The sequence below is a fragment of the Rhinoderma darwinii genome, assembly GCF_050947455.1.
Source record: "Rhinoderma darwinii isolate aRhiDar2 chromosome 5 unlocalized genomic scaffold, aRhiDar2.hap1 SUPER_5_unloc_42, whole genome shotgun sequence".
Classification (NCBI taxonomy): Eukaryota; Metazoa; Chordata; class Amphibia; order Anura; family Rhinodermatidae; genus Rhinoderma; species Rhinoderma darwinii.
This window is the reverse complement of record NW_027461801.1, coordinates 70,199-90,271: the sequence shown is the minus strand read 5'-3', so window position 1 is coordinate 90,271 and position 20,073 is coordinate 70,199. Positions and strand designations below refer to the sequence as shown.

General features: G+C 47.6%; 14 non-coding genes across 14 annotated transcripts; all 14 read right to left on the bottom strand.

Annotated features, from left to right (window-relative positions):
* Positions 1-563: 563 nt before the first annotated feature.
* Positions 564-754, bottom strand: LOC142692984 (U2 spliceosomal RNA). Its single transcript, XR_012861369.1, has one exon. It is a non-coding gene; the product is annotated as a U2 spliceosomal RNA (small nuclear RNA).
* Positions 755-2,055: 1,301 nt separating this feature from the next.
* Positions 2,056-2,246, bottom strand: LOC142692983 (U2 spliceosomal RNA). Its single transcript, XR_012861368.1, has one exon. It is a non-coding gene; the product is annotated as a U2 spliceosomal RNA (small nuclear RNA).
* A 1,280-nt stretch (positions 2,247-3,526) lies between these two features.
* Positions 3,527-3,717, bottom strand: LOC142692981 (U2 spliceosomal RNA). Its single transcript, XR_012861367.1, has one exon. It is a non-coding gene; the product is annotated as a U2 spliceosomal RNA (small nuclear RNA).
* Positions 3,718-4,989: 1,272 nt separating this feature from the next.
* LOC142692980 (U2 spliceosomal RNA) lies at positions 4,990-5,180 on the bottom strand. The gene has a single exon (XR_012861366.1). It is a non-coding gene; the product is annotated as a U2 spliceosomal RNA (small nuclear RNA).
* Positions 5,181-6,448: 1,268 nt separating this feature from the next.
* Positions 6,449-6,639, bottom strand: LOC142692979 (U2 spliceosomal RNA). The gene has a single exon (XR_012861365.1). It is a non-coding gene; the product is annotated as a U2 spliceosomal RNA (small nuclear RNA).
* A 1,292-nt stretch (positions 6,640-7,931) lies between these two features.
* On the bottom strand, positions 7,932-8,122 carry LOC142692978 (U2 spliceosomal RNA). The gene has a single exon (XR_012861364.1). It is a non-coding gene; the product is annotated as a U2 spliceosomal RNA (small nuclear RNA).
* A 1,300-nt stretch (positions 8,123-9,422) lies between these two features.
* On the bottom strand, positions 9,423-9,613 carry LOC142692977 (U2 spliceosomal RNA). The gene has a single exon (XR_012861363.1). It is a non-coding gene; the product is annotated as a U2 spliceosomal RNA (small nuclear RNA).
* Positions 9,614-10,893: 1,280 nt separating this feature from the next.
* Positions 10,894-11,084, bottom strand: LOC142692975 (U2 spliceosomal RNA). The gene has a single exon (XR_012861361.1). It is a non-coding gene; the product is annotated as a U2 spliceosomal RNA (small nuclear RNA).
* Positions 11,085-12,384: 1,300 nt separating this feature from the next.
* LOC142692974 (U2 spliceosomal RNA) lies at positions 12,385-12,575 on the bottom strand. Its single transcript, XR_012861360.1, has one exon. It is a non-coding gene; the product is annotated as a U2 spliceosomal RNA (small nuclear RNA).
* Positions 12,576-13,887: 1,312 nt separating this feature from the next.
* Positions 13,888-14,078, bottom strand: LOC142692973 (U2 spliceosomal RNA). Its single transcript, XR_012861359.1, has one exon. It is a non-coding gene; the product is annotated as a U2 spliceosomal RNA (small nuclear RNA).
* Positions 14,079-15,383: 1,305 nt separating this feature from the next.
* On the bottom strand, positions 15,384-15,574 carry LOC142692972 (U2 spliceosomal RNA). The gene has a single exon (XR_012861358.1). It is a non-coding gene; the product is annotated as a U2 spliceosomal RNA (small nuclear RNA).
* A 1,303-nt stretch (positions 15,575-16,877) lies between these two features.
* Positions 16,878-17,068, bottom strand: LOC142692970 (U2 spliceosomal RNA). The gene has a single exon (XR_012861357.1). It is a non-coding gene; the product is annotated as a U2 spliceosomal RNA (small nuclear RNA).
* A 1,292-nt stretch (positions 17,069-18,360) lies between these two features.
* LOC142693439 (U2 spliceosomal RNA) lies at positions 18,361-18,551 on the bottom strand. Its single transcript, XR_012861780.1, has one exon. It is a non-coding gene; the product is annotated as a U2 spliceosomal RNA (small nuclear RNA).
* Positions 18,552-19,847: 1,296 nt separating this feature from the next.
* LOC142693438 (U2 spliceosomal RNA) lies at positions 19,848-20,038 on the bottom strand. The gene has a single exon (XR_012861779.1). It is a non-coding gene; the product is annotated as a U2 spliceosomal RNA (small nuclear RNA).
* Between the last annotated feature and the right edge of the window lie 35 nt (positions 20,039-20,073).

Below are 20,073 nucleotides of genomic sequence, written 5' to 3'. Positions count from 1 at the left end.
TAGTAACAAATCCAAATTGCTGCTCTCTTTGTAGGCAAGCAAGGCTTTGTTGCAACTGCAATTCTTACTTCTTCTTGAAATGTAGGGACGACAGTACATTCCATCACATCCATCTAGTGTACACAGGTAGGTCCATTGTGGCGGGCAGGCGAGCGGGCGGGCTGCTTTATTGGCTGTTTGCTGTTCCCCTACTCCACTCCACTATTTGACTGTTGTGCTGCATCAATCAATCAATCAATCAATCAATCAATCAATCAATCAATCAGTGGCTGGCTCAGGTGCAGCTCTTTAACTTACCTAAAAGGGAGGGCGGAGAGAAGACAAGGAAGGTGAATGAGGTGTTCCAATGTGAAATGCCGGAAACACAGAAACACAGACGACACACAACAAGAGGTGGCAATCTATTCATTAATTGCATTTAATCAATGAGCTCATTATCACTCATGCATTGTCCAACAGGTGTTGAAATAATGGGATTAAAAGGGGAGATCCCTTCAGAAAGACAGAAACAATAGCAAAGACAAAAAACACTTTTGGAATCTGCTTTTAGTCAACACATAAGGAAAGGGTGCACCGGTCCTGGAAATACTGCAATACCAGGTCAATGCGTGGAGTGGACAGAGCAAGCTCTATTTCCATCTCCCTGTTCTAAAAATCCATTTAATATATGGTCCCCAGATAGGGGACGTATCAGATATTAAACTGATAAGAACAGATACTACACTTGATCTTAGCCAAAAGGCCGAGAAGCGATAACCCGAACGGGCCGCGCGTTGCCCGAGCCTGCCCGATACTGCTGTTCAGCCCTTGCAGCGATTCAGCCTACTTCTAGGCAATCCCATGGGGCCCTGCAGGCTCACACACTCACAGCTACACGGGAGGTGAATAAAGGCCGGAGAGGAAGCCAGACAGGATTTGCTTCTTTTGCTTGCACCACAATGCAGTGCTGAAAGAGGAGGAATCTACATAAAAACGCCTTCCTGGCAACGCCCAAATGCCCTGCTGCCATGCAGATAAACACTGGCAGCGGCAGCAAGTGCATGCCCACAGCCACCCCTTGTTCCTTCACACCTTGTATCAGCTGTAATCCAGTCCAGTCCAGTGCTGCCTGCTGAGCAGCACTGACCAACACTGCCTGGGCCCAGGCTTTTATCTCTGAGGCCCCATTATGATGTCAGAAAGCTGGCTCTGGAATCCTGAGGGCTCCACTATGACACGTGCAAAGTTCCGTCTGAACTTTATATAAGACGGTGAGGCTCAGTCAGTCACTCAGTGTTGCCTGAGAGGGCAACACTGCAACAGCCGGCCGCCAGGCTGTCTTTTTTTTGCACAGCTAGTTGCCTCCAGGAGGCCACAAGAGGGAGACAAGGGACTGCAAAATGGAAAATAGGCATCCACCAACTTTACAGACAACTTCTCCTTGCTCCTACAACCTCCATCCTTGCACAGTTTGTTATTCTTCTAGGTAACATAGTAACAAATCCAAATTGCTGCTCTCTTTGTAGGCAAGCAAGGCTTTGTTGCAACTGCAATTCTTACTTCTTCTTGAAATGTAGGGACGACAGTACATTCCATCACATCCATCTAGTGTACACAGGTAGGTCCATTGTGGCGGGCAGGCGAGCGGGCGGGCTGCTTTATTGGCTGTTTGCTGTTCCCCTACTCCACTCCACTATTTGACTGTTGTGCTGCATCAATCAATCAATCAATCAATCAATCAATCAATCAATCAATCAATCAATCAATCAATCAATCAGTGGCTGGCTCAGGTGCAGCTCTTTAACTTACCTAAAAGGGAGGGCGGAGAGAAGACAAGGAAGGTGAATGAGGTGTTCCAATGTGAAATGCCGGAAACACAGAAACACAGACGACACACAACAAGAGGTGGCAATCTATTCATTAATTGCATTTAATCAATGAGCTCATTATCACTCATGCATTGTCCAACAGGTGTTGAAATAATGGGATTAAAATGGGGAGATCCCTTCAGAAAGACAGAAACAATAGCAAAGACAAAAAACACTTTTGGAATCTGCTTTTAGTCAACACATAAGGAAAGGGTGCACCGGTCCTGGAAATACTGCAATACCAGGTCAATGCGTGGAGTGGACAGAGCAAGCTCTATTTCCATCTCCCTGTTCTAAAAATCCATTTAATATATGGTCCCCAGATAGGGGACGTATCAGATATTAAACTGATAAGAACAGATACTACACTTGATCTTAGCCAAAAGGCCGAGAAGCGATAACCCGAACGGGCCGCGCGTTGCCCGAGCCTGCCCGATACTGCTGTTCAGCCCTTGCAGCGATTCAGCCTACTTCTAGGCAATTCCATGGGGCCCTGCAGGCTCACACACTCACAGCTACACGGGAGGTGAATAAAGGCCGGAGAGGAAGCCAGACAGGATTTGCTTCTTTTGCTTGCACCACAATGCAGTGCTGAAAGAGGAGGAATCTACATAAAAACGCCTTCCTGGCAACGCCCAAATGCCCTGCTGCCATGCAGATAAACACTGGCAGCGGCAGCAAGTGCATGCCCACAGCCACCCCTTGTTCCTTCACACCTTGTATCAGCTGTAATCCAGTCCAGTCCAGTGCTGCCTGCTGAGCAGCACTGACCAACACTGCCTGGGCCCAGGCTTTTATCTCTGAGGCCCCATTATGATGTCAGAAAGCTGGCTCTGGAATCCTGAGGGCTCCACTATGACACGTGCAAAGTTCCGTCTGAACTTTATATAAGACGGTGAGGCTCAGTCAGTCACTCAGTGTTGCCTGAGAGGGCAACACTGCAACAGCCGGCCGCCAGGCTGTCTTTTTTTTGCACAGCTAGTTGCCTCCAGGAGGCCACAAGAGGGAGACAAGGGACTGCAAAATGGAAAATAGGCATCCACCAACTTTACAGACAACTTCTCCTTGCTCCTACAACCTCCATCCTTGCACAGTTTGTTATTCTTCTAGGTAACATAGTAACAAATCCAAATTGCTGCTCTCTTTGTAGGCAAGCAAGGCTTTGTTGCAACTGCAATTCTTACTTCTTCTTGAAATGTAGGGACGACAGTACATTCCATCACATCCATCTAGTGTACACAGGTAGGTCCATTGTGGCGGGCAGGCGAGCGGGCGGGCTGCTTTATTGGCTGTTTGCTGTTCCCCTACTCCACTCCACTATTTGACTGTTGTGCTGCATCAATCAATCAATCAATCAATCAATCAATCAATCAATCAATCAGTGGCTGGCTCAGGTGCAGCTCTTTAACTTACCTAAAAGGGAGGGCGGAGAGAAGACAAGGAAGGTGAATGAGGTGTTCCAATGTGAAATGCCGGAAACACAGAAACACAGACGACACACAACAAGAGGTGGCAATCTATTCATTAATTGCATTTAATCAATGAGCTCATTATCACTCATGCATTGTCCAACAGGTGTTGAAATAATGGGATTAAAAGGGGAGATCCCTTCAGAAAGACAGAAACAATAGCAAAGACAAAAAACACTTTTGGAATCTGCTTTTAGTCAACACATAAGGAAAGGGTGCACCGGTCCTGGAAATACTGCAATACCAGGTCAATGCGTGGAGTGGACAGAGCAAGCTCTATTTCCATCTCCCTGTTCTAAAAATCCATTTAATATATGGTCCCCAGATAGGGGACGTATCAGATATTAAACTGATAAGAACAGATACTACACTTGATCTTAGCCAAAAGGCCGAGAAGCGATAACCCGAACGGGCCGCGCGTTGCCCGAGCCTGCCCGATACTGCTGTTCAGCCCTTGCAGCGATTCAGCCTACTTCTAGGCAATTCCATGGGGCCCTGCAGGCTCACACACTCACAGCTACACGGGAGGTGAATAAAGGCCGGAGAGGAAGCCAGACAGGATTTGCTTCTTTTGCTTGCACCACAATGCAGTGCTGAAAGAGGAGGAATCTACATAAAAACGCCTTCCTGGCAACGCCCAAATGCCCTGCTGCCATGCAGATAAACACTGGCAGCGGCAGCAAGTGCATGCCCACAGCCACCCCTTGTTCCTTCACACCTTGTATCAGCTGTAATCCAGTCCAGTCCAGTGCTGCCTGCTGAGCAGCACTGACCAACACTGCCTGGGCCCAGGCTTTTATCTCTGAGGCCCCATTATGATGTCAGAAAGCTGGCTCTGGAATCCTGAGGGCTCCACTATGACACGTGCAAAGTTCCGTCTGAACTTTATATAAGACGGTGAGGCTCAGTCAGTCACTCAGTGTTGCCTGAGAGGGCAACACTGCAACAGCCGGCCGCCAGGCTGTCTTTTTTTTGCACAGCTAGTTGCCTCCAGGAGGCCACAAGAGGGAGACAAGGGACTGCAAAATGGAAAATAGGCATCCACCAACTTTACAGACAACTTCTCCTTGCTCCTACAACCTCCATCCTTGCACAGTTTGTTATTCTTCTAGGTAACATAGTAACAAATCCAAATTGCTGCTCTCTTTGTAGGCAAGCAAGGCTTTGTTGCAACTGCAATTCTTACTTCTTCTTGAAATGTAGGGACGACAGTACATTCCATCACATCCATCTAGTGTACACAGGTAGGTCCATTGTGGCGGGCAGGCGAGCGGGCGGGCTGCTTTATTGGCTGTTTGCTGTTCCCCTACTCCACTCCACTATTTGACTGTTGTGCTGCATCAATCAATCAATCAATCAATCAATCAATCAATCAGTGGCTGGCTCAGGTGCAGCTCTTTAACTTACCTAAAAGGGAGGGCGGAGAGAAGACAAGGAAGGTGAATGAGGTGTTCCAATGTGAAATGCCGGAAACACAGAAACACAGACGACACACAACAAGAGGTGGCAATCTATTCATTAATTGCATTTAATCAATGAGCTCATTATCACTCATGCATTGTCCAACAGGTGTTGAAATAATGGGATTAAAAGGGGAGATCCCTTCAGAAAGACAGAAACAATAGCAAAGACAAAAAACACTTTTGGAATCTGCTTTTAGTCAACACATAAGGAAAGGGTGCACCGGTCCTGGAAATACTGCAATACCAGGTCAATGCGTGGAGTGGACAGAGCAAGCTCTATTTCCATCTCCCTGTTCTAAAAATCCATTTAATATATGGTCCCCAGATAGGGGACGTATCAGATATTAAACTGATAAGAACAGATACTACACTTGATCTTAGCCAAAAGGCCGAGAAGCGATAACCCGAACGGGCCGCGCGTTGCCCGAGCCTGCCCGATACTGCTGTTCAGCCCTTGCAGCGATTCAGCCTACTTCTAGGCAATTCCATGGGGCCCTGCAGGCTCACACACTCACAGCTACACGGGAGGTGAATAAAGGCCGGAGAGGAAGCCAGACAGGATTTGCTTCTTTTGCTTACACCACAATGCAGTGCTGAAAGAGGAGGAATCTACATAAAAACGCCTTCCTGGCAACGCCCAAATGCCCTGCTGCCATGCAGATAAACACTGGCAGCGGCAGCAAGTGCATGCCCACAGCCACCCCTTGTTCCTTCACACCTTGTATCAGCTGTAATCCAGTCCAGTCCAGTGCTGCCTGCTGAGCAGCACTGACCAACACTGCCTGGGCCCAGGCTTTTATCTCTGAGGCCCCATTATGATGTCAGAAAGCTGGCTCTGGAATCCTGAGGGCTCCACTATGACACGTGCAAAGTTCCGTCTGAACTTTATATAAGACGGTGAGGCTCAGTCAGTCACTCAGTGTTGCCTGAGAGGGCAACACTGCAACAGCCGGCCGCCAGGCTGTCTTTTTTTTGCACAGCTAGTTGCCTCCAGGAGGCCACAAGAGGGAGACAAGGGACTGCAAAATGGAAAATAGGCATCCACCAACTTTACAGACAACTTCTCCTTGCTCCTACAACCTCCATCCTTGCACAGTTTGTTATTCGTCTAGGTAACATAGTAACAAATCCAAATTGCTGCTCTCTTTGTAGGCAAGCAAGGCTTTGTTGCAACTGCAATTCTTACTTCTTCTTGAAATGTAGGGACGACAGTACATTCCATCACATCCATCTAGTGTACACAGGTAGGTCCATTGTGGCGGGCAGGCGAGCGGGCGGGCTGCTTTATTGGCTGTTTGCTGTTCCCCTACTCCACTCCACTATTTGACTGTTGTGCTGCATCAATCAATCAATCAATCAATCAATCAATCAGTGGCTGGCTCAGGTGCAGCTCTTTAACTTACCTAAAAGGGAGGGCGGAGAGAAGACAAGGAAGGTGAATGAGGTGTTCCAATGTGAAATGCCGGAAACACAGAAACACAGACGACACACAACAAGAGGTGGCAATCTATTCATTAATTGCATTTAATCAATGAGCTCATTATCACTCATGCATTGTCCAACAGGTGTTGAAATAATGGGATTAAAAGGGGAGATCCCTTCAGAAAGACAGAAACAATAGCAAAGACAAAAAACACTTTTGGAATCTGCTTTTAGTCAACACATAAGGAAAGGGTGCACCGGTCCTGGAAATACTGCAATACCAGGTCAATGCGTGGAGTGGACAGAGCAAGCTCTATTTCCATCTCCCTGTTCTAAAAATCCATTTAATATATGGTCCCCAGATAGGGGACGTATCAGATATTAAACTGATAAGAACAGATACTACACTTGATCTTAGCCAAAAGGCCGAGAAGCGATAACCCGAACGGGCCGCGCGTTGCCCGAGCCTGCCCGATACTGCTGTTCAGCCCTTGCAGCGATTCAGCCTACTTCTAGGCAATTCCATGGGGCCCTGCAGGCTCACACACTCACAGCTACACGGGAGGTGAATAAAGGCCGGAGAGGAAGCCAGACAGGATTTGCTTCTTTTGCTTGCACCACAATGCAGTGCTGAAAGAGGAGGAATCTACATAAAAACGCCTTCCTGGCAACGCCCAAATGCCCTGCTGCCATGCAGATAAACACTGGCAGCGGCAGCAAGTGCATGCCCACAGCCACCCCTTGTTCCTTCACACCTTGTATCAGCTGTAATCCAGTCCAGTCCAGTGCTGCCTGCTGAGCAACACTGACCAACACTGCCTGGGCCCAGGCTTTTATCTCTGAGGCCCCATTATGATGTCAGAAAGCTGGCTCTGGAATCCTGAGGGCTCCACTATGACACGTGCAAAGTTCCGTCTGAACTTTATATAAGACGGTGAGGCTCAGTCAGTCACTCAGTGTTGCCTGAGAGGGCAACACTGCAACAGCCGGCCGCCAGGCTGTCTTTTTTTTGCACAGCTAGTTGCCTCCAGGAGGCCACAAGAGGGAGACAAGGGACTGCAAAATGGAAAATAGGCATCCACCAACTTTACAGACAACTTCTCCTTGCTCCTACAACCTCCATCCTTGCACAGTTTGTTATTCTTCTAGGTAACATAGTAACAAATCCAAATTGCTGCTCTCTTTGTAGGCAAGCAAGGCTTTGTTGCAACTGCAATTCTTACTTCTTCTTGAAATGTAGGGACGACAGTACATTCCATCACATCCATCTAGTGTACACAGGTAGGTCCATTGTGGCGGGCAGGCGAGCGGGCGGGCTGCTTTATTGGCTGTTTGCTGTTCCCCTACTCCACTCCACTATTTGACTGTTGTGCTGCATCAATCAATCAATCAATCAATCAATCAATCAATCAATCAATCAATCAATCAATCAGTGGCTGGCTCAGGTGCAGCTCTTTAACTTACCTAAAAGGGAGGGCGGAGAGAAGACAAGGAAGGTGAATGAGGTGTTCCAATGTGAAATGCCGGAAACACAGAAACACAGACGACACACAACAAGAGGTGGCAATCTATTCATTAATTGCATTTAATCAATGAGCTCATTATCACTCATGCATTGTCCAACAGGTGTTGAAATAATGGGATTAAAAGGGGAGATCCCTTCAGAAAGACAGAAACAATAGCAAAGACAAAAAACACTTTTGGAATCTGCTTTTAGTCAACACATAAGGAAAGGGTGCACCGGTCCTGGAAATACTGCAATACCAGGTCAATGCGTGGAGTGGACAGAGCAAGCTCTATTTCCATCTCCCTGTTCTAAAAATCCATTTAATATATGGTCCCCAGATAGGGGACGTATCAGATATTAAACTGATAAGAACAGATACTACACTTGATCTTAGCCAAAAGGCCGAGAAGCGATAACCCGAACGGGCCGCGCGTTGCCCGAGCCTGCCCGATACTGCTGTTCAGCCCTTGCAGCGATTCAGCCTACTTCTAGGCAATTCCATGGGGCCCTGCAGGCTCACACACTCACAGCTACACGGGAGGTGAATAAAGGCCGGAGAGGAAGCCAGACAGGATTTGCTTCTTTTGCTTGCACCACAATGCAGTGCTGAAAGAGGAGGAATCTACATAAAAACGCCTTCCTGGCAACGCCCAAATGCCCTGCTGCCATGCAGATAAACACTGGCAGCGGCAGCAAGTGCATGCCCACAGCCACCCCTTGTTCCTTCACACCTTGTATCAGCTGTAATCCAGTCCAGTCCAGTGCTGCCTGCTGAGCAGCACTGACCAACACTGCCTGGGCCCAGGCTTTTATCTCTGAGGCCCCATTATGATGTCAGAAAGCTGGCTCTGGAATCCTGAGGGCTCCACTATGACACGTGCAAAGTTCCGTCTGAACTTTATATAAGACGGTGAGGCTCAGTCAGTCACTCAGTGTTGCCTGAGAGGGCAACACTGCAACAGCCGGCCGCCAGGCTGTCTTTTTTTTGCACAGCTAGTTGCCTCCAGGAGGCCACAAGAGGGAGACAAGGGACTGCAAAATGGAAAATAGGCATCCACCAACTTTACAGACAACTTCTCCTTGCTCCTACAACCTCCATCCTTGCACAGTTTGTTATTCTTCTAGGTAACATAGTAACAAATCCAAATTGCTGCTCTCTTTGTAGGCAAGCAAGGCTTTGTTGCAACTGCAATTCTTACTTCTTCTTGAAATGTAGGGACGACAGTACATTCCATCACATCCATCTAGTGTACACAGGTAGGTCCATTGTGGCGGGCAGGCGAGCGGGCGGGCTGCTTTATTGGCTGTTTGCTGTTCCCCTACTCCACTCCACTATTTGACTGTTGTGCTGCATCAATCAATCAATCAATCAATCAATCAATCAATCAATCAATCAATCAATCAATCAATCAATCAGTGGCTGGCTCAGGTGCAGCTCTTTAACTTACCTAAAAGGGAGGGCGGAGAGAAGACAAGGAAGGTGAATGAGGTGTTCCAATGTGAAATGCCGGAAACACAGAAACACAGACGACACACAACAAGAGGTGGCAATCTATTCATTAATTGCATTTAATCAATGAGCTCATTATCACTCATGCATTGTCCAACAGGTGTTGAAATAATGGGATTAAAAGGGGAGATCCCTTCAGAAAGACAGAAACAATAGCAAAGACAAAAAACACTTTTGGAATCTGCTTTTAGTCAACACATAAGGAAAGGGTGCACCGGTCCTGGAAATACTGCAATACCAGGTCAATGCGTGGAGTGGACAGAGCAAGCTCTATTTCCATCTCCCTGTTCTAAAAATCCATTTAATATATGGTCCCCAGATAGGGGACGTATCAGATATTAAACTGATAAGAACAGATACTACACTTGATCTTAGCCAAAAGGCCGAGAAGCGATAACCCGAACGGGCCGCGCGTTGCCCGAGCCTGCCCGATACTGCTGTTCAGCCCTTGCAGCGATTCAGCCTACTTCTAGGCAATTCCATGGGGCCCTGCAGGCTCACACACTCACAGCTACACGGGAGGTGAATAAAGGCCGGAGAGGAAGCCAGACAGGATTTGCTTCTTTTGCTTGCACCACAATGCAGTGCTGAAAGAGGAGGAATCTACATAAAAACGCCTTCCTGGCAACGCCCAAATGCCCTGCTGCCATGCAGATAAACACTGGCAGCGGCAGCAAGTGCATGCCCACAGCCACCCCTTGTTCCTTCACACCTTGTATCAGCTGTAATCCAGTCCAGTCCAGTGCTGCCTGCTGAGCAGCACTGACCAACACTGCCTGGGCCCAGGCTTTTATCTCTGAGGCCCCATTATGATGTCAGAAAGCTGGCTCTGGAATCCTGAGGGCTCCACTATGACACGTGCAAAGTTCCGTCTGAACTTTATATAAGACGGTGAGGCTCAGTCAGTCACTCAGTGTTGCCTGAGAGGGCAACACTGCAACAGCCGGCCGCCAGGCTGTCTTTTTTTTGCACAGCTAGTTGCCTCCAGGAGGCCACAAGAGGGAGACAAGGGACTGCAAAATGGAAAATAGGCATCCACCAACTTTACAGACAACTTCTCCTTGCTCCTACAACCTCCATCCTTGCACAGTTTGTTATTCTTCTAGGTAACATAGTAACAAATCCAAATTGCTGCTCTCTTTGTAGGCAAGCAAGGCTTTGTTGCAACTGCAATTCTTACTTCTTCTTGAAATGTAGGGACGACAGTACATTCCATCACATCCATCTAGTGTACACAGGTAGGTCCATTGTGGCGGGCAGGCGAGCGGGCGGGCTGCTTTATTGGCTGTTTGCTGTTCCCCTACTCCACTCCACTATTTGACTGTTGTGCTGCATCAATCAATCAATCAATCAATCAATCAATCAATCAATCAATCAGTGGCTGGCTCAGGTGCAGCTCTTTAACTTACCTAAAAGGGAGGGCGGAGAGAAGACAAGGAAGGTGAATGAGGTGTTCCAATGTGAAATGCCGGAAACACAGAAACACAGACGACACACAACAAGAGGTGGCAATCTATTCATTAATTGCATTTAATCAATGAGCTCATTATCACTCATGCATTGTCCAACAGGTGTTGAAATAATGGGATTAAAAGGGGAGATCCCTTCAGAAAGACAGAAACAATAGCAAAGATAAAAAACACTTTTGGAATCTGCTTTTAGTCAACACATAAGGAAAGGGTGCACCGGTCCTGGAAATACTGCAATACCAGGTCAATGCGTGGAGTGGACAGAGCAAGCTCTATTTCCATCTCCCTGTTCTAAAAATCCATTTAATATATGGTCCCCAGATAGGGGACGTATCAGATATTAAACTGATAAGAACAGATACTACACTTGATCTTAGCCAAAAGGCCGAGAAGCGATAACCCGAACGGGCCGCGCGTTGCCCGAGCCTGCCCGATACTGCTGTTCAGCCCTTGCAGCGATTCAGCCTACTTCTAGGCAATTCCATGGGGCCCTGCAGGCTCACACACTCACAGCTACACGGGAGGTGAATAAAGGCCGGAGAGGAAGCCAGACAGGATTTGCTTCTTTTGCTTGCACCACAATGCAGTGCTGAAAGAGGAGGAATCTACATAAAAACGCCTTCCTGGCAACGCCCAAATGCCCTGCTGCCATGCAGATAAACACTGGCAGCGGCAGCAAGTGCATGCCCACAGCCACCCCTTGTTCCTTCACACCTTGTATCAGCTGTAATCCAGTCCAGTCCAGTGCTGCCTGCTGAGCAGCACTGACCAACACTGCCTGGGCCCAGGCTTTTATCTCTGAGGCCCCATTATGATGTCAGAAAGCTGGCTCTGGAATCCTGAGGGCTCCACTATGACACGTGCAAAGTTCCGTCTGAACTTTATATAAGATGGTGAGGCTCAGTCAGTCACTCAGTGTTGCCTGAGAGGGCAACACTGCAACAGCCGGCCGCCAGGCTGTCTTTTTTTTGCACAGCTAGTTGCCTCCAGGAGGCCACAAGAGGGAGACAAGGGACTGCAAAATGGAAAATAGGCATCCACCAACTTTACAGACAACTTCTCCTTGCTCCTACAACCTCCATCCTTGCACAGTTTGTTATTCTTCTAGGTAACATAGTAACAAATCCAAATTGCTGCTCTCTTTGTAGGCAAGCAAGGCTTTGTTGCAACTGCAATTCTTACTTCTTCTTGAAATGTAGGGACGACAGTACATTCCATCACATCCATCTAGTGTACACAGGTAGGTCCATTGTGGCGGGCAGGCGAGCGGGCGGGCTGCTTTATTGGCTGTTTGCTGTTCCCCTACTCCACTCCACTATTTGACTGTTGTGCTGCATCAATCAATCAATCAATCAATCAATCAATCAATCAATCAATCAATCAATCAATCAATCAATCAGTGGCTGGCTCAGGTGCAGCTCTTTAACTTACCTAAAAGGGAGGGCGGAGAGAAGACAAGGAAGGTGAATGAGGTGTTCCAATGTGAAATGCCGGAAACACAGAAACACAGACGACACACAACAAGAGGTGGCAATCTATTCATTAATTGCATTTAATCAATGAGCTCATTATCACTCATGCATTGTCCAACAGGTGTTGAAATAATGGGATTAAAAGGGGAGATCCCTTCAGAAAGACAGAAACAATAGCAAAGACAAAAAACACTTTTGGAATCTGCTTTTAGTCAACACATAAGGAAAGGGTGCACCGGTCCTGGAAATACTGCAATACCAGGTCAATGCGTGGAGTGGACAGAGCAAGCTCTATTTCCATCTCCCTGTTCTAAAAATCCATTTAATATATGGTCCCCAGATAGGGGACGTATCAGATATTAAACTGATAAGAACAGATACTACACTTGATCTTAGCCAAAAGGCCGAGAAGCGATAACCCGAACGGGCCGCGCGTTGCCCGAGCCTGCCCGATACTGCTGTTCAGCCCTTGCAGCGATTCAGCCTACTTCTAGGCAATTCCATGGGGCCCTGCAGGCTCACACACTCACAGCTACACGGGAGGTGAATAAAGGCCGGAGAGGAAGCCAGACAGGATTTGCTTCTTTTGCTTGCACCACAATGCAGTGCTGAAAGAGGAGGAATCTACATAAAAACGCCTTCCTGGCAACGCCCAAATGCCCTGCTGCCATGCAGATAAACACTGGCAGCGGCAGCAAGTGCATGCCCACAGCCACCCCTTGTTCCTTCACACCTTGTATCAGCTGTAATCCAGTCCAGTCCAGTGCTGCCTGCTGAGCAGCACTGACCAACACTGCCTGGGCCCAGGCTTTTATCTCTGAGGCCCCATTATGATGTCAGAAAGCTGGCTCTGGAATCCTGAGGGCTCCACTATGACACGTGCAAAGTTCCGTCTGAACTTTATATAAGACGGTGAGGCTCAGTCAGTCACTCAGTGTTGCCTGAGAGGGCAACACTGCAACAGCCGGCCGCCAGGCTGTCTTTTTTTTGCACAGCTAGTTGCCTCCAGGAGGCCACAAGAGGGAGACAAGGGACTGCAAAATGGAAAATAGGCATCCACCAACTTTACAGACAACTTCTCCTTGCTCCTACAACCTCCATCCTTGCACAGTTTGTTATTCTTCTAGGTAACATAGTAACAAATCCAAATTGCTGCTCTCTTTGTAGGCAAGCAAGGCTTTGTTGCAACTGCAATTCTTACTTCTTCTTGAAATGTAGGGACGACAGTACATTCCATCACATCCATCTAGTGTACACAGGTAGGTCCATTGTGGCGGGCAGGCGAGCGGGCGGGCTGCTTTATTCGCTGTTTGCTGTTCCCCTACTCCACTCCACTATTTGACTGTTGTGCTGCATCAATCAATCAATCAATCAATCAATCAATCAATCAATCAATCAATCAATCAATCAATCAATCAATCAATCAATCAGTGGCTGGCTCAGGTGCAGCTCTTTAACTTACCTAAAAGGGAGGGCGGAGAGAAGACAAGGAAGGTGAATGAGGTGTTCCAATGTGAAATGCCGGAAACACAGAAACACAGACGACACACAACAAGAGGTGGCAATCTATTCATTAATTGCATTTAATCAATGAGCTCATTATCACTCATGCATTGTCCAACAGGTGTTGAAATAATGGGATTAAAAGGGGAGATCCCTTCAGAAAGACAGAAACAATAGCAAAGACAAAAAACACTTTTGGAATCTGCTTTTAGTCAACACATAAGGAAAGGGTGCACCGGTCCTGGAAATACTGCAATACCAGGTCAATGCGTGGAGTGGACAGAGCAAGCTCTATTTCCATCTCCCTGTTCTAAAAATCCATTTAATATATGGTCCCCAGATAGGGGACGTATCAGATATTAAACTGATAAGAACAGATACTACACTTGATCTTAGCCAAAAGGCCGAGAAGCGATAACCCGAACGGGCCGCGCGTTGCCCGAGCCTGCCCGATACTGCTGTTCAGCCCTTGCAGCGATTCAGCCTACTTCTAGGCAATTCCATGGGGCCCTGCAGGCTCACACACTCACAGCTACACGGGAGGTGAATAAAGGCCGGAGAGGAAGCCAGACAGGATTTGCTTCTTTTGCTTGCACCACAATGCAGTGCTGAAAGAGGAGGAATCTACATAAAAACGCCTTCCTGGCAACGCCCAAATGCCCTGCTGCCATGCAGATAAACACTGGCAGCGGCAGCAAGTGCATGCCCACAGCCACCCCTTGTTCCTTCACACCTTGTATCAGCTGTAATCCAGTCCAGTCCAGTGCTGCCTGCTGAGCAGCACTGACCAACACTGCCTGGGCCCAGGCTTTTATCTCTGAGGCCCCATTATGATGTCAGAAAGCTGGCTCTGGAATCCTGAGGGCTCCACTATGACACGTGCAAAGTTCCGTCTGAACTTTATATAAGACGGTGAGGCTCAGTCAGTCACTCAGTGTTGCCTGAGAGGGCAACACTGCAACAGCCGGCCGCCAGGCTGTCTTTTTTTTTGCACAGCTAGTTGCCTCCAGGAGGCCACAAGAGGGAGACAAGGGACTGCAAAATGGAAAATAGGCATCCACCAACTTTACAGACAACTTCTCCTTGCTCCTACAACCTCCATCCTTGCACAGTTTGTTATTCTTCTAGGTAACATAGTAACAAATCCAAATTGCTGCTCTCTTTGTAGGCAAGCAAGGCTTTGTTGCAACTGCAATTCTTACTTCTTCTTGAAATGTAGGGACGACAGTACATTCCATCACATCCATCTAGTGTACACAGGTAGGTCCATTGTGGCGGGCAGGCGAGCGGGCGGGCTGCTTTATTGGCTGTTTGCTGTTCCCCTACTCCACTCCACTATTTGACTGTTGTGCTGCATCAATCAATCAATCAATCAATCAATCAATCAATCAATCAATCAATCAATCAATCAATCAATCAATCAGTGGCTGGCTCAGGTGCAGCTCTTTAACTTACCTAAAAGGGAGGGCGGAGAGAAGACAAGGAAGGTGAATGAGGTGTTCCAATGTGAAATGCCGGAAACACAGAAACACAGACGACACACAACAAGAGGTGGCAATCTATTCATTAATTGCATTTAATCAATGAGCTCATTATCACTCATGCATTGTCCAACAGGTGTTGAAATAATGGGATTAAAAGGGGAGATCCCTTCAGAAAGACAGAAACAATAGCAAAGACAAAAAACACTTTTGGAATCTGCTTTTAGTCAACACATAAGGAAAGGGTGCACCGGTCCTGGAAATACTGCAATACCAGGTCAATGCGTGGAGTGGACAGAGCAAGCTCTATTTCCATCTCCCTGTTCTAAAAATCCATTTAATATATGGTCCCCAGATAGGGGACGTATCAGATATTAAACTGATAAGAACAGATACTACACTTGATCTTAGCCAAAAGGCCGAGAAGCGATAACCCGAACGGGCCGCGCGTTGCCCGAGCCTGCCCGATACTGCTGTTCAGCCCTTGCAGCGATTCAGCCTACTTCTAGGCAATTCCATGGGGCCCTGCAGGCTCACACACTCACAGCTACACGGGAGGTGAATAAAGGCCGGAGAGGAAGCCAGACAGGATTTGCTTCTTTTGCTTGCACCACAATGCAGTGCTGAAAGAGGAGGAATCTACATAAAAACGCCTTCCTGGCAACGCCCAAATGCCCTGCTGCCATGCAGATAAACACTGGCAGCGGCAGCAAGTGCATGCCCACAGCCACCCCTTGTTCCTTCACACCTTGTATCAGCTGTAATCCAGTCCAGTCCAGTGCTGCCTGCTGAGCAGCACTGACCAACACTGCCTGGGCCCAGGCTTTTATCTCTGAGGCCCCATTATGATGTCAGAAAGCTGGCTCTGGAATCCTGAGGGCTCCACTATGACACGTGCAAAGTTCCGTCTGAACTTTATATAAGACGGTGAGGCTCAGTCAGTCACTCAGTGTTGCCTGAGAGGGCAACACTGCAACAGCCGGCCGCCAGGCTGTCTTTTTTTGCACAGCTAGTTGCCTCCAGGAGGCCACAAGAGGGAGACAAGGGACTGCAAAATGGAAAATAGGCATCCACCAACTTTACAGACAACTTCTCCTTGCTCCTACAACCTCCATCCTTGCACAGTTTGTTATTCTTCTAGGTAACATAGTAACAAATCCAAATTGCTGCTCTCTTTGTAGGCAAGCAAGGCTTTGTTGCAACTGCAATTCTTACTTCTTCTTGAAATGTAGGGACGACAGTACATTCCATCACATCCATCTAGTGTACACAGGTAGGTCCATTGTGGCGGGCAGGCGAGCGGGCGGGCTGCTTTATTGGCTGTTTGCTGTTCCCCTACTCCACTCCACTATTTGACTGTTGTGCTGCATCAATCAATCAATCAATCAATCAATCAATCAATCAATCAATCAATCAATCAATCAATCAATCAATCAGTGGCTGGCTCAGGTGCAGCTCTTTAACTTACCTAAAAGGGAGGGCGGAGAGAAGACAAGGAAGGTGAATGAGGTGTTCCAATGTGAAATGCCGGAAACACAGAAACACAGACGACACACAACAAGAGGTGGCAATCTATTCATTAATTGCATTTAATCAATGAGCTCATTATCACTCATGCATTGTCCAACAGGTGTTGAAATAATGGGATTAAAAGGGGAGATCCCTTCAGAAAGACAGAAACAATAGCAAAGACAAAAAACACTTTTGGAATCTGCTTTTAGTCAACACATAAGGAAAGGGTGCACCGGTCCTGGAAATACTGCAATACCAGGTCAATGCGTGGAGTGGACAGAGCAAGCTCTATTTCCATCTCCCTGTTCTAAAAATCCATTTAATATATGGTCCCCAGATAGGGGACGTATCAGATATTAAACTGATAAGAACAGATACTACACTTGATCTTAGCCAAAAGGCCGAGAAGCGATAACCCGAACGGGCCGCGCGTTGCCCGAGCCTGCCCGATACTGCTGTTCAGCCCTTGCAGCGATTCAGCCTACTTCTAGGCAATTCCATGGGGCCCTGCAGGCTCACACACTCACAGCTACACGGGAGGTGAATAAAGGCCGGAGAGGAAGCCAGACAGGATTTGCTTCTTTTGCTTGCACCACAATGCAGTGCTGAAAGAGGAGGAATCTACATAAAAACGCCTTCCTGGCAACGCCCAAATGCCCTGCTGCCATGCAGATAAACACTGGCAGCGGCAGCAAGTGCATGCCCACAGCCACCCCTTGTTCCTTCACACCTTGTATCAGCTGTAATCCAGTCCAGTCCAGTGCTGCCTGCTGAGCAGCACTGACCAACACTGCCTGGGCCCAGGCTTTTATCTCTGAGGCCCCATTATGATGTCAGAAAGCTGGCTCTGGAATCCTGAGGGCTCCACTATGACACGTGCAAAGTTCCGTCTGAACTTTATATAAGACGGTGAGGCTCAGTCAGTCACTCAGTGTTGCCTGAGAGGGCAACACTGCAACAGCCGGCCGCCAGGCTGTCTTTTTTTTGCACAGCTAGTTGCCTCCAGGAGGCCACAAGAGGGAGACAAGGGACTGCAAAATGGAAAATAGGCATCCACCAACTTTACAGACAACTTCTCCTTGCTCCTACAACCTCCATCCTTGCACAGTTTGTTATTCTTCTAGGTAACATAGTAACAAATCCAAATTGCTGCTCTCTTTGTAGGCAAGCAAGGCTTTGTTGCAACTGCAATTCTTACTTCTTCTTGAAATGTAGGGACGACAGTACATTCCATCACATCCATCTAGTGTACACAGGTAGGTCCATTGTGGCGGGCAGGCGAGCGGGCGGGCTGCTTTATTGGCTGTTTGCTGTTCCCCTACTCCACTCCACTATTTGACTGTTGTGCTGCATCAATCAATCAATCAATCAATCAATCAATCAATCAATCAATCAATCAATCAATCAGTGGCTGGCTCAGGTGCAGCTCTTTAACTTACCTAAAAGGGAGGGCGGAGAGAAGACAAGGAAGGTGAATGAGGTGTTCCAATGTGAAATGCCGGAAACACAGAAACACAGACGACACACAACAAGAGGTGGCAATCTATTCATTAATTGCATTTAATCAATGAGCTCATTATCACTCATGCATTGTCCAACAGGTGTTGAAATAATGGGATTAAAAGGGGAGATCCCTTCAGAAAGACAGAAACAATAGCAAAGACAAAAAACACTTTTGGAATCTGCTTTTAGTCAACACATAAGGAAAGGGTGCACCGGTCCTGGAAATACTGCAATACCAGGTCAATGCGTGGAGTGGACAGAGCAAGCTCTATTTCCATCTCCCTGTTCTAAAAATCCATTTAATATATGGTCCCCAGATAGGGGACGTATCAGATATTAAACTGATAAGAACAGATACTACACTTGATCTTAGCCAAAAGGCCGAGAAGCGATAACCCGAACGGGCCGCGCGTTGCCCGAGCCTGCCCGATACTGCTGTTCAGCCCTTGCAGCGATTCAGCCTACTTCTAGGCAATTCCATGGGGCCCTGCAGGCTCACACACTCACAGCTACACGGGAGGTGAATAAAGGCCGGAGAGGAAGCCAGACAGGATTTGCTTCTTTTGCTTGCACCACAATGCAGTGCTGAAAGAGGAGGAATCTACATAAAAACGCCTTCCTGGCAACGCCCAAATGCCCTGCTGCCATGCAGATAAACACTGGCAGCGGCAGCAAGTGCATGCCCACAGCCACCCCTTGTTCCTTCACACCTTGTATCAGCTGTAATCCAGTCCAGTCCAGTGCTGCCTGCTGAGCAGCACTGACCAACACTGCCTGGGCCCAGGCTTTTATCTCTGAGGCCCCATTATGATGTCAGAAAGCTGGCTCTGGAATCCTGAGGGCACCACTATGACACGTGCAAAGTTCCGTCTGAACTTTATATAAGACGGTGAGGCTCAGTCAGTCACTCAGTGTTGCCTGAGAGGGCAACACTGCAACAGCCGGCCGCCAGGCTGTCTTTTTTTTGCACAGCTAGTTGCCTCCAGGAGGCCACAAGAGGGAGACAAGGGACTGCAAAATGGAAAATAGGCATCCACCAACTTTACAGACAACTTCTCCTTGCTCCTACAACCTCCATCCTTGCACAGTTTGTTATTCTTCTAGGTAACATAGTAACAAATCCAAATTGCTGCTCTCTTTGTAGGCAAGCAAGGCTTTGTTGCAACTGCAATTCTTACTTCTTCTTGAAATGTAGGGACGACAGTACATTCCATCACATCCATCTAGTGTACACAGGTAGGTCCATTGTGGCGGGCAGGCGAGCGGGCGGGCTGCTTTATTGGCTGTTTGCTGTTCCCCTACTCCACTCCACTATTTGACTGTTGTGCTGCATCAATCAATCAATCAATCAATCAATCAATCAATCAATCAATCAATCAATCAATCAATCAGTGGCTGGCTCAGGTGCAGCTCTTTAACTTACCTAAAAGGGAGGGCGGAGAGAAGACAAGGAAGGTGAATGAGGTGTTCCAATGTGAAATGCCGGAAACACAGAAACACAGACGACACACAACAAGAGGTGGCAATCTATTCATTAATTGCATTTAATCAATGAGCTCATTATCACTCATGCATTGTCCAACAGGTGTTGAAATAATGGGATTAAAAGGGGAGATCCCTTCAGAAAGACAGAAACAATAGCAAAGACAAAAAACACTTTTGGAATCTGCTTTTAGTCAACACATAAGGAAAGGGTGCACCGGTCCTGGAAATACTGCAATACCAGGTCAATGCGTGGAGTGGACAGAGCAAGCTCTATTTCCATCTCCCTGTTCTAAAAATCCATTTAATATATGGTCCCCAGATAGGGGACGTATCAGATATTAAACTGATAAGAACAGATACTACACTTGATCTTAGCCAAAAGGCCGAGAAGCGATAACCCGAACGGGCCGCGCGTTGCCCGAGCCTGCCC